Source organism: Camellia sinensis, chromosome 7, assembly GCF_055761805.1.
Source record: "Camellia sinensis isolate YWXY chromosome 7, ASM5576180v1, whole genome shotgun sequence".
Lineage (NCBI taxonomy): Eukaryota > Viridiplantae > Streptophyta > Magnoliopsida > Ericales > Theaceae > Camellia > Camellia sinensis.
This window is the reverse complement of record NC_138967.1, coordinates 71823202-71836327: the sequence shown is the minus strand read 5'-3', so window position 1 is coordinate 71836327 and position 13126 is coordinate 71823202. Positions and strand designations below refer to the sequence as shown.

The 13126-nt window shown below is 41.8% G+C and overlaps 1 long non-coding RNA gene across 2 annotated transcripts in view; it reads left to right on the top strand.

The window, feature by feature from the left end:
* LOC114322481 (uncharacterized) overlaps window positions 1-9371 on the top strand; it is a 38906-nt gene extending 29535 nt beyond the window's left edge. The window contains exons 4-5 of one of the 2 annotated variants that reach the window (XR_014335490.1): window positions 4784-4845; window positions 9057-9371. This is a non-coding gene — a long non-coding RNA (uncharacterized LOC114322481). Of the gene's footprint in view, window positions 1-4783; window positions 4865-9056 lie in introns of both variants that reach the window. The other variant, XR_014335489.1, reaches the window with a different exon arrangement.
* Window positions 9372-13126: the final 3755 nt, after the last annotated feature.

Here is a 13126-nt window from a genome sequence, read left to right as displayed (position 1 = left end):
GTACGGTAGTACTGTCTACGAACGAGTCTTTGGGACTACTAAGTGTAGCACGTCCGCGAGGGACCCCGCTACAGTTCGGACTTGATTTGTGTCACGGTTCTTAATCTGAACCAAAGAGTCCAAATCCGGCAAATCGTTTTGAGAAACAGATTTTTGAAAAGAAGTGCCAAACATGGACTGCTTTGCCAGATACAGAGTCGCCACCTAAATATTTTAAAATGGGGGAATTTAGGAAACCCTGACTCGGTACCGAAGGCCACGTGTCCGTCATCACCAAAGTTGCCTCGGCTCGGGAGCTTGGGTACCATTAGGGAAGGTCAGCTATGAGCACCCCCTCTCGCCCGGTCCGAAGACCAGCCTCTACTAACCATGATATCCGATTTTGAAAACGTTATGTGTTCTTATTCCGGTTATTAGCCTAGAATTACTATGTTATGCGCACAGCAAACAAGTATAGACTAGATTGCCTAATTTGGAAACAAGCATTGCATATCCGTTTGTTTTGAAAAGCGCTTTGGAATTTGCTACTCGCAAGTAGGCTAAAACACGGATTTCAACGAGTTTTTCCAACTCAAACAATCCAACCTTCACCCACAGGCATCCGAACAGTTTATCTCATATAAGCACTTAGCCACATGGTAAGCATACTATCATGGCAACATTCACACGCATGCAGTATGCTAAAGCAAAAAATACTTACATCGTACTCCGTGCCAAAACAATAAACTAGTTAACAAACATGCATGTCCTAGTTCATGTTAAAATGACTAATGAAACACAAGCAAAATGTGATTAGGATAGGCTCGGCTATTCGACGATGACATGTGAAATGCTACAACTAACACGTATTCAATTTGGAAATTGAAATACAGATGCAGTTAGAATGATGCGCCGAGCCCGGTGCATGTAAGACAAATGTATGGATGCACGCATGCATAGCATAAGGTATGCTAATTTAAATATGCCCTAATACTAACCATCAAAAGCAGGTAAGTAAAAGGGAGAAAGAAGTGGGGGTTGGAAGACATGCACACACGCACCCACACTTATTACAAATTCGCCCTCGCTCGGAGGGACCAAAAGAATAATACAGTCCGAATAACAAATCAACTATCCTAGCTAATTCATTATTACAGACCCTTAATTAATTAACAAAATAAATGCAGACAGAAGGTGGCCGCAGCCGTGCCTCGGAATGCGCAAATGATGCATGCTCGGTCCATTTTGCCTGGAAACCCATACCATGCCACTGTTGCCTCTGTTAATGCTGCCCTGCTCCTCTGAAAATTGCCAAAGTCTCAGGGTATCTTCAATGAGAACTGCATAACACCACCGGCTAAGTGAAATGACCACCAGCCATGGGAAATTTCCATCAGCTGCTTTCAAGTCCATCGGCCTCATATCTTTTGCCAGTCGGCATTCTTCAGTGCCGGTCGGCAGAAACTTCCTGCAGAAGCTGGTTTTTGACAGCAACAAGGACAAACAGTGCATGGAATAGAATTTCAAGCACATGTATGCGCGGGCACACTCCCTATCATGCAAGGGACTCAAAGGAGCAATGACCCTCGACCCTCGGGCCATCAATTATGCATGATGGCCTAAGAGGCCAAGTTTTGCAACTTTGATATCAAATGAAATGCAAGCACAAAACACATCAAAGGGCCCCAACCCCTATCATGATTGATCAAGAGGCAAGGGATGCATGCTCGATGAAATGCAACCTAGGCATGGAGGCTACATGAACATGCAAATGAGCAGTGTATACTAGGCGCGCAACCTAAACATGTAAGCAAACATGGCATGCAACAACATGCGATGATGGACTTAAACTAACATGGATAGCTCGCAAGCATGCCAAAATCAGTGGCCATTAGATGAAAAATGAGACTCTCGAAATGCGTGCACGCATGCACGCAAACCGAGGACCAAACCTAAGGCATAGTATGCAACTCTAACAAGGCATGGCAAGGCATGAAATATGGCATACAAGCATGTAATTCCAGCACTGAAATGTGATACAAAACAGCCCCAAATCATGGAAACATGGCACCCGATGCATGGAATGGCCCCGAAACGCAAAACTAGGCATACGCATTGGCCTATAGCTATACAAAGCATGCATTATTTGATCATGAAGCATGAAGACAGATGCAAGACAGTCCCAAAACATGCATATTTCCAGTTCAAAGCATGGCCAAAAGATGTTAGCAAGACGGACTAAAATAGCATGCAACTTTGACTAGCAAACATGGGTTGTATGGCAAGTATATGATGCACATGGAATCTCACCAAACCATCAAAAATCAGTGAATAAAATATGTGAAAATAGGCCCAAATAACCACTGATATGCAACCATGGCATGCAAAAATGATGAGTTACTTTAGAGGGCCATCCAAGGAGTTATTAAGCACATGCAAGATAGACATCTAGCAAGACCAAATCAACTCTGAAAATGAGTTCTAAGGGTCCTAAAACCCACTGAAAAATGCCTGAACTGAGCTCAAGAAGTGTGCAAACATAGGCCCCTTTGTAAGGCCAAAAATGCAAGTAATGAAGACAATAAGGAGAGGGGATGGCCCTCTCCTTCTTAGGACCTTAAGACACCCTCCTCACCACTGAAATCCCTTAAGATTTCAGTGGTGAGGAGGCCTAAACAATGGTGGTCCCGGAGCTCACAAAAAATGCATAAAAAAGAGGCCAAACAAGGCCTAAGGGGGGGTAGACAACCCCAAACACAAAAGTGTTCTTAAACAAACTTGAAAAGGAGCTAAAAACAAGACTTTTTTCAGTTATACACTAAGCTTAAAACAGAAAGCAAGGCAGGCTAAAAGTGTGTGCAAAAATGGGGAAACTAAAGCAAAGAAGTTACCCTTGAAGAACCTTTGATGAACAGCAAGGTCAGACCTCTTCTTGTGATCAAAACCAGCTTAAAACTCCAAGAACAAACCCTCAAGGCCTCTCAAGTCGAAGTGTGGTGTAATGGTGTGTGTGTTGGTGCAATAATAAGGCCAAAACACACTTTCTAGGCCTTCAAACACACACTAAGGATGAGAGAGAGGGAAATATAGAGAGAGAGAGAGAGTATATGACAGATGTATATATGTATAATCTCTGGTTTTTTGTTCAAAATCTCTAACCCTTAACAATGGAGAAGGAGAGGCCCTTAAATAGGCAATGGAAAAGGCTCTAAGCTTCTCAAAGAAGCTAAGTGAAAGGGCAAAGGAGTCAAGGCTTCTTGAGGAAGCTAGGACAGCTGGTAAGCTTCTTGAGGAAGCCAAGACAAGGGGTCAAAGCTTCCTCAAGAAGCCTTGAGCAAAGGGTGCAAAAAGAGGGGTCAAAGGTGATCAAAGATGCAAAATAGCCACACCTGTGCACGGGGGGACAGGTCTGTGCACTCCAGCTGGCACAGCTGGCATGCACCAAGCTTGAGGGATGCAAAAGGGTCATATCGGCCATGAAAGGAGGTCATCGGAAAAATAAATGGCCGGTCGGCACAATATATTGCCGACCTGCAATTTATACTGGCCGGTAGGATAAATAGAGTGCCGATGGATGGCTGATGAGGTCAAAAAGTTCCGGTGGATGTCTAGATTGAAGCCCCGGAAGTTATCTTTCCAATGGCGCAAACCTTGCATTAAAATTCTTCGTGTGGAAAATGTTATGCCCATTTTGGTGAAGCCGCGCAGATTTGATCCAACCGGGATGATGCCCAAATTTAGCTGCTCATATCTCCCCCACCCGGACTTGGCTTTAAGAGATTCTTGAGCGAAAAATGAAGCCCCGGAAGTAAGCTTTCCAACGGTGGTGGCCCCATAGCTAAAATCCAAGTGTACAGACAGATAAGCGCGATTCAGCGAGGGCTGCTCGACTCGCTTCTACCCGGATTCATGCCGAACTTCTCCCAAACTAGTTTTCTCCTCTCCTTTCCTCTCTTTTCTTCAACTTCAAACCCCTAAGCAAGGTGTTTTGAAAGATTTTTCAAAAATTTCATCTCTCTTTCATTCATTTCCACTTCGTCCCTGCTCGGTTTACCGAAAAGCGCAACGTTTGACAAAATGCGAGCCTCGGAACAACGCAGAAGCTTTATTTCAAAAAAAAGTTTTGAAATAGAGGGTTTTAAGGTCTAAAAACCATCCAAAATAGCTTTGGTCCAAAACGGGGTGTGAATTTGAGACTTGTCTCTCTCCTTGCCGAAGAAACTGGATCTTTGCCCTGCACACCTTTTATCACCAAGTAAACCATCAGTAACGCCCAAGTCTTATGGGCTGTCAAAAATGGTGTGTCTACACTAAGGTTGACTAAGATGCACATGTAACTTTTGGGTGGCCATGTAAGTTTTATTTAATTCCTCTTTGTAACATATATTCATTGCACTTCTCTTTATTTAATTCCTCTGATTCGTTGACTATTACCTTTTCAAAGCAGATATTCACTTACAACTTTGTGAGTCTACTTATTGAATTTCATTCATTGATGAATTCCATGAAGAAAACTTTTAACATTATGGAGTTATTATTTACTATCCTTTCACGTATTTAAAAATAAATAAATTCTAAGAATTTTTTTTTCCTGAGCTTACTTCATACTTTTTTTGATATGTACTCTTAACTTTTAACATTTTACTTGTTTTAAGTCATTATTTTCTTGGTTTTCGTTATAATTTTTTTGGGGGGGTCTCCCAAATGATCAAGTCTCTCTATTCATTACAATTGTTGTATCACACAGTGCTCGAGTTTGATTGTATTTCTTTCCTGTTTTGCACTTGATTCTCTTGCATGTTAGGTTTGGAGACTTCAAGCAGCTCTTGGTGAGCAAACAGAAATCACAAAATTTAGCCAGTAGGGGTATGAAAGACTTCAAAGTGTAATATTCTTAAGTTTATGGCTTTAGTATTTTTTTCCCATTCAATATAAATTTGTTTTAGGACTTTATAAAATTTTACACTAATCAAATTACATGCTTTAATGTTCGACATTATTTTTTATTACACCTTGTGCTTGTTAGATGTTCGAATACAGTTTTTCAACAATTAAGTTCATGAGAAATTTACATATTTTGAGGTGCATGGTATATGTACTCGTGTCAAACCGAGTTACTCATTAAACAGTTGCACTTATATGAATCCCAAAATCGTGCAACATCCACGAGACGACCCAGGTAACACCTCAAACACCTCAGGAGGGACCAATGTGAGTTGTGAAAACTTAAAGAAATAGCACGGGACTCTTAGTTAGAAAAATAAGTCCAAAAATGCCCTATTTCAAACTTAAGATTGAAAATAGGCCATCGGAGGCCAAAATCATCCAACAGCCACAAGATGGCCCGGGTAACACCTCAAACACCTCGGGAGGGACCAATGCGAGTTATGGAAACTTACAAAACTAGCACGGGACTCCCAGTTTGAAAACTAACTCCAAAAATGCACTTTTTCACACTTAAGATTGAAAATAGGCCATCGGAGGCCAAAATCGTGCAACAGCCACGAGACGGCTTACGTAACACCTCAAACACCTCGGGAGGGACCAATGTAAGTTGTGGAAACTTACGAAACTAGCAAGGGACTCCCGGTTTGAAAACTAAGTCCAAAAATGCACTTTTTCACAATTAAGCTTCAAAATAGGCCATCGGAGACCAAAATCATGCAACAGCCACGAGACGGCCCGGGTAACACCTCAAATACCTCTGGAGGGACCAATGTGAGTTCTGGAAACTTACAGAACTAGCACGGGACTCCCAGTTTGAAAACTAAGTCCAAAAATGCACTTTTTCACACTTAACCTTGAAAATAGGCCATCGGAGGCCAAAATCGTGCAACAGCCACGAGACGGCCCGGGTAACACATCAAACACCTCGGGAGGGACCAATGTGAGTTATGAAAACTTACGAAACTAGCACGGGACTCCCGCTTAGAAAACAAAGTTCAAAAATACACTTTTTCACACTTAAGCTTGAAAATAGGCCACCGGAGGCCAAAATCGTGCAACAGGCACGAGACGGCCCAGGTAACAACTCCAACACATCGGGAGGGACCAGTGTGAGTTTTGGAAACTTACGGAACGAGCACGAGACTCCCGGTTTGAAAACTAAGTCCAAAAATGCACTTTTTCACACTTAAGCTTGAAAATAGGCCAACAGAGGCCAAAATTGTGCAACAGCCATGAGACGGCCCGGGTAACACCTAAAACACCTTAGGAGGGACCAGTGTGAGTTGTGGAAACTTACGGAACTAGCACGGGACTTCTGGTTTGAAAACTAAGTCCAAAAATGCACTTTTTCACACTAAAGCTTCAAAATAGGCCATCGGAGGCCAAAATCATGCAACAGCCATGAGACGGCCCAGGTAACACCTCAAACACCTCAGAAGGGACCAATGTGAGTTGTGGAAACTTACAGAACAAGCACGGGACTCCCGGTTAGAAAACTAAGTCCAAAAATACACTTTTTCACACTTAAGCTTCAAAATAGGCCATCGGAGGCCAAAATCATGCAACAATCACGAGACGGCCCAGGTAACACCTTAAACACCTCGGAAGGACCAATGTGAGTTGTGAAAACTTACGGAACTAGCACGGGACTCCTAATTTGAAAACTAAGTCCAAAAATGTACTTTTTCATACTTAAGTTTGAAAATAGGCCATCATAGGCCAAAATCGTGCAACAGACACGAAACGGCCCGGGGAACACCTCAAACACCACAGGAGGGACCAATGTGAGCGGTGGAAGCTTACAGAACTAGCGCGGGACTCCCGGTTTGAAAACTAAGTCCAAAAATGCACTTTTTCACCATCAAGCTTGAAAATAGGCCATCGGAAGCCAAAATCGTGCAACAGCCATGAGACGGCCCATGGAACACCTCAAACACCTCAAGAGGGACCAATGTGAGTTGTGGAAACTTACGGAACTAGCACGGGACTCCCGGTTTGAAAACTAAGTCCAAAAATGCACTTTTTCACACTTATGCTTGAAAATAGGCCATCAGAGGCCAAAATTGTCCAACAGCCACGAGACGGCCCGGGTAACACCTCAAACACATCGGGAGGGACCAATGTGAATTGTGGAAACTTACGGAACTAGCATGGGACTCCTAGTTTAAAAACTAAGTCCAAAAATGCACTTTTTCATACTTAAGCTTGAAAATAGGCCATCGGAGGCCAAAATCATGCAACAGCCACGAAACAGCCCAAGTAACACCTCAAAAACCTCGGGAGAGACCAATGTAAATTGTGGAAACTTACGGAACTAGCACGGGACTCCCAGTTTGAAAACTAAGTCCAAAAACGTACTTTTTCACACTCAAGCTTGAAAATGGGCCACCAAAGGCCAAAATCATGCAACAGCCATGAGACGGCCCAGGGAACACCTCAAACACCTCGGGAAAGACCAATGTGACTTGTGAAAACTTACAAAACTAACACGGGTCTCCCGGTTTAAAAACTAAGTCCAAAAATGTATCTTTTCACACTTAAGCTTGAAAAGTAGGCCATCGGAGGCCAAAATCGTGCAACAGCCATGAGACGGCCTGGGTAACACCTCAAACACCTCGAGAGGGACCAATGTGAGTTTTGGAAACTTATGGAACTAGCACGGGACTCCGGGTTAGAAAACTAAGTCCAAAAATGCACTTTTTCACACTTATGCTTCAAAATAGGCCATCAGAGGCCAAAATCATGCAATAGTCACGAGACGGCCCGAGTAACACCTCAAACACCTCGGAATGGACCAATGTGAGTTGTGAAAACTTACGGAACTAGCACGAGACTCCCAGTTTGAAAACTAAGTCCAAAAATGCACTTTTTCACACTTAAGCTTGAAAATAGGCCATCAGAGGCCAAAATCGTGCAACAGCCATGAGACGGCCCAGGTAACACCTAAAACACCTCGGGAGGGACCAATGTGAGTTGTGGAAACTTACGGAACTAGCACGGGACTCCCGGTTTGAAAACTAAGTCCAAAATGCACTTTTTCACACTTAAGCTTCAAAATAGGCCATCGGAGGACAAAATCGTACAACAGCCACGAGACGGCTCGGGGAACACCTCAAACACCTCGGAAGGGACCAATGTAAGTTGTAGAAATTCACCGAATTAGCACGGGACTCCCGGTTTGAAAACTAAGTCCAAAAATGCACTTTTTCACACTTAAGCTTGAAAATAGGCCAGCAAAGGCCAAAATCGTGCAAGAATCACGAGACGGCCTGGGGAATACCTCAATCACCTCGGGAGGGACCAATGTGAGTTGTCGATACTTACGGAACAAACACATGACTCCCGGTTTTAAAACTAAGTCCAAAAATGCACTTTTTCACATTTAAGTTTGAAAATAGGCCACCGGAGGCCAAAATCGTGCAACAGCCACGTGACGACCCAGGGAATACCTCAAACACCTCGAGAAGGACCAATGTGAGTTGTGGAAACTTACGAAACTAGTACGGGACTCCCGATTTGAAAACTAAGTCCAAAAATGTACTTTTTCACACTTAAGTTTGAAAAGTAGGCCATCGGAGGCCAAAATCATACAACAGCCAGGAGACAGCCTAGGTAACGCCTCAAACACCTCGGGAGGGATCAATGTGAGCTATGAAAACTTACAGAACTAGCACGGGGCTCCCGGTTTGAAAGCGAAGTCCAAAAATGTACTTTTTCACACTTAAGTTTGAAAATAGGCCGTCAGAGGCCAAAATCATGCAACAGCCACAAGACGGCCCAGGGAACACCTCAAACACCTTGGGAGGGACCAATGTGAGTTGTGGAAACTTACAGAACTAGCACGGGTCTCCCGGTTTGAAAACTAATTCCAAAATTGCACTTTTTCACACTTAAGCCTGAAAATAGACCTTCGGGAGCCAAAATCTTGTAACAGCCATGGAACGGCCCGGGGAACACCTCAAACACATCGGGAGGAACCAATGTAAGTTGTGGAAACTAACGGAACTTGCACCGGACTCTCGATGTGAAAATCAATTCAAAAAATGCATGTTAAATTGTATATTTTATGGATAAGATAATAATTGTCTAACTTGCATTTTTTTTTTTTTTTGTGTTTTATTTTTTTGCAGATTGGTGATTTGATATGGACATGTTTGATAATTTGGAGGGCATATGGTAGCTCATTTTTTTTTTCATATTACCTTACATGTATTTTAGTTGCGTTGTAAATTTTATATTTTTGTTGGTATTACAAGACATGTTTGGTAATCCGATATTTTATTTTTGTTGATATTAGTAGACATGTTTTTTGTTGGATATTAGGAGATGTGTTTGGTAATCCGCATGCGGTTGATATTATATTTTTGTGGATACTAGTAGACGTTTTTTGTGGATATTAGGAGACATGTTTATAATCCGCATGCAGTTTATATTGTATTTTTGTGGATAGTGTTGAAATTCAATTGTGATGTTTATGAAAATGAACAGATTTTTGTATTGATTTGTAATAGACATTTTATTGAACAGGTTATTGAAATGCGCAGGGAATTGTTACTGAAAAGAAAAAATTTCGGAAGAAAATAGTCCCTTGATTTTCAAATTTTTTAATTTTTATTAGTGACGAAATAAAAAATGTCGCTATTAGTTTTCAAAAAACATGACGAATAATTTTGTCACCAATGATATAGTACGAAACAAATAATTTCGTCACATTTGCTGAATATTTCGTCTCTAAATTGAAATATTTGGTGACAAAATGTTTTTTGTCATTGAATAATTTTCTTTTTTGCTCATTTTAGTGATGAATTTTTTTGTCACCTTAATCTATATCCAAAAACAATTAAAATAAAATATTATTTAGTTTTGATGACGAAATTGGTGTTTTAGAGGACGAAAAAATCAACATTTGGAGACGAAACATTTCGTCGCCAAAAACGAAAAATAGGCGACGAAACTGTTTTTCATCACCAGGTACTTTCAGCGATGACGTATAGGCCACGAACGTAGTGACAAATTTTTTTCGTCGTAGATCACTTTAGTGACGAAAATTTAATGTTTGGAGACAAAATCAGTCTGTCACCAATGGCCTTTTTTTTTGTAGTGCTTGCTATATTCTTTGGTGTTGAGGGTGATACGGTCCTAGTTGAGTTGCCGAGGGTCCTAGTTGAGTTGCCGAGGGTAGTTTGTGAATACTCGAACGTCTTTCCCGAGAATCTCACTAGTTTACCACCTCATCGTAAGATCGAGTTCTCTATTGATTTAGTGCTTGGCATGACACCGATTTCCATGGCACTGTATAGATTTGCACTCGCCGAGTTGAGTGAGTTGAAGATTCAACTCTAGGAATTATTAGATAAGAGTTTTATTCGCCCTAGTACTTCAACTTGGGGAGCACCGGCTCTCTTTGCCAAGAAAAAGGATGGCACATTGCGACTTTGTATTGATTACTGAAACTTGAATCGGGTAACTATTAAGAACAAGTACCTATTGCCTCGTATAGATGACTTGTTTGACCAGTTGAAGGGGTCTTGTTGCTTCTCTAAGATAGACTTGAGATTGGGTTATCACCAGTTGAGAGTGAAGGAAGAGGACATCCAGAAGGTGGCATTCAGTACGCGATATGGCCATTATGAGTTCCTAGTGATGCCTTTTGGGTTAACCAACGCACTAACCATGTTTATGGATTTGATAAATCCGATCATTCATGAGTTCCTAGACCGTTTTGTAGTTGTTTTTGTTGATGACATTTTGATCTACTCGCCTTCGGAGGAGGAACATGAGAAACACTTGTGGATTGTACTTGAGTTGCTTAGAGCCCACAAGTTGTATGCCAAGTTCGGGAAGTGTGAGCTTTGGTTGATAAAAGTTAAGTTCTTAGGCCATGTGGTACCCGGGGAAGGAGTGACTATATACTCTTTTAAGATAGAAGCAGTGCAAGATTGGGAATAACCTAAGAATGCCTTTGAGATTCGTAGTTTCTTGGGGTTAGTCGGGTATTACCGTCGATTTGTAAAGGATTTCTCTAGATTAGCCTCATCATTGACTAGATTGACGAGGAAGGGAGTTAAGTTTGTGTGGAATGAAACTTGTAAGAAATCATTTCAAGAGCTTAAGGTTAGACTTACCACTGCTCCAGTGTTTATTATTCCAAAGAGGGATTTAGGCTATTTTGTGTATTGTGATGCGTCACAGAAATGTTTGGGTTGTGTCTTGATGCAAGAAGGGAATGTTGTAGCTTATGGCTCACATCAGTTGAAAACACACGAGAGAAACTATCCTACACATGACCTAGAGCTAGCAACAATGATATTTGCCTTAAAGATTTAGAGACATTATCTTTATGGTGAGAAGTTTGAGGTGTTTTATTGAATCTAAGGCAGAGATGGTGGATGGAGTTTATGAAGGGTTATGACTTCAAGTTGTACTATCATCCGAGAAAGGCCAATGTAGTGGTTGATGCATTGAGTAAGAAGCCCATTAGCAGTATAGCAAGTATTGCCATATGGGAATGGAAAATGTTGGGTGCTATTGGCGAGTTTGACTTACATCTTGGCGAGTCTGATGAGTCAGCTGCTTTGTTTACCATAGTTGCACAACCTACACATGTGAGCTAAGTTATAGAAGCACAATGGGATAACCTTGAGGTAGAAACCGTTTGGGAGAAGATATCTACTGGGAAGGTAGAAAAGGGCTTGAACGTATATTCTGACTTGAGTGTTAGATACCTTGACCGTCTTTTCGTGCCAGAGTCTTGTCGGGAGGAGGTACTCCGAGCATTTCACCATTCACACCTTCTGGTACACCCGGGAGCCACTAAGATGTATCACGACCTTAGTCTTCAGTTTTGGTGGAAGGGAATGAAGAAAGATGTAACCGTGTTTGTATCGATGTGCCTTACTTGTCAACAAGTGAAGGTCGAGCATCAAAGACCAGTGGGTTTATTGCAATCCTTGCCTGTAGTGGAGTAGAAGTGGGAGCATGTCACGATGGATTTTATTGTGGGTTTTCCGAGGACTCAACGGGACAATAATGCCATTTGGGTGATAGTTGATCAGCTAACTAAGTCAACGCACTTTGTACTGATGCACACGAGTGACTCGGTAGATTTGCTTGTTGACCTTTATGTTAGGGACATTGTTCGACTACATGGGGTCTCTGTGACTATTGTTTCAGAAAGAGATTCGCATTTTATAACTAGATTATAGCAAAGCCTATAGAATACATTGGGCACTAGACTGACTTTTAGTACTGCTTATTATCCTCAGACTGACGGGCAGTCAGAGCGTACCATTCAGATCCTAGGGATTATGCTTCGTGGTTATGTTCTTCACTTTAAGGGGTCATGGGAGAGGCACTTGCCCTTTGTGGAGTTTTCCTACAACAATATTTTTTAATCGAGTATTGACATGGCACCACTTGAGGCCTTGTATGGCCGACGGTGTAGATCTCTAGTGTGTTAGGCCGAGATGGGTGATGCACCTATGATAGGTTCAGAGTTGGGTCGGGAAACAACAGAGAAGGTTGCACTTATCCGTAAGAGATTGGTTACGGCTTAGAGTCGTTAGAAGAGCTAAGCCGACTGTAGGAGGAGACCGTTATCCTTTGAGGTAGGAGACCACATCTTCTTGAAGATATCACATAGACGGGGTTTAATAAGGTTTCGGAAGAGTGAAAAGTTGTACCCTAGATTTATTGAGCCCTTTGAGATCCTAGAGCGGATTGGGGAGGTAGCCTATCAGTTAGCATTGTCACCACAACTTTCTAGAGTTCATGATGTGTTTCATATCTATATGCTTTGGAAGTATGAGCCGTATACATCACATGTGTTAGATTGGACCAAGTTAGAGGAAGATAAAAATGCCTCGTATGAGGAGAAACCTGTTAGAGTTTTAGATGTACGATACCAAATCTTGCAAGACAAGACAATTTCATTGGTAAAGGTGTTGTGGAGACACTACGGAGTTGAGGAGACGACTTGGGAATGTGAGTTAGAAGTCCGTGAGAAGTATCTGGACCTATTTGTTGATGTTTGAACTTGTATTGAAATCTTATCTTGCTAATTTAATATAAACATTGTGTATGTTTTGAAAATGTGAATTGCATATTCAGTATTGAGAATTTGTTTATCATTATAATGAGAATGGATGACCGGTAGATGGGTCATGGTGACTGTAGACGTCCCCGAACGCCCCAGGAGGGA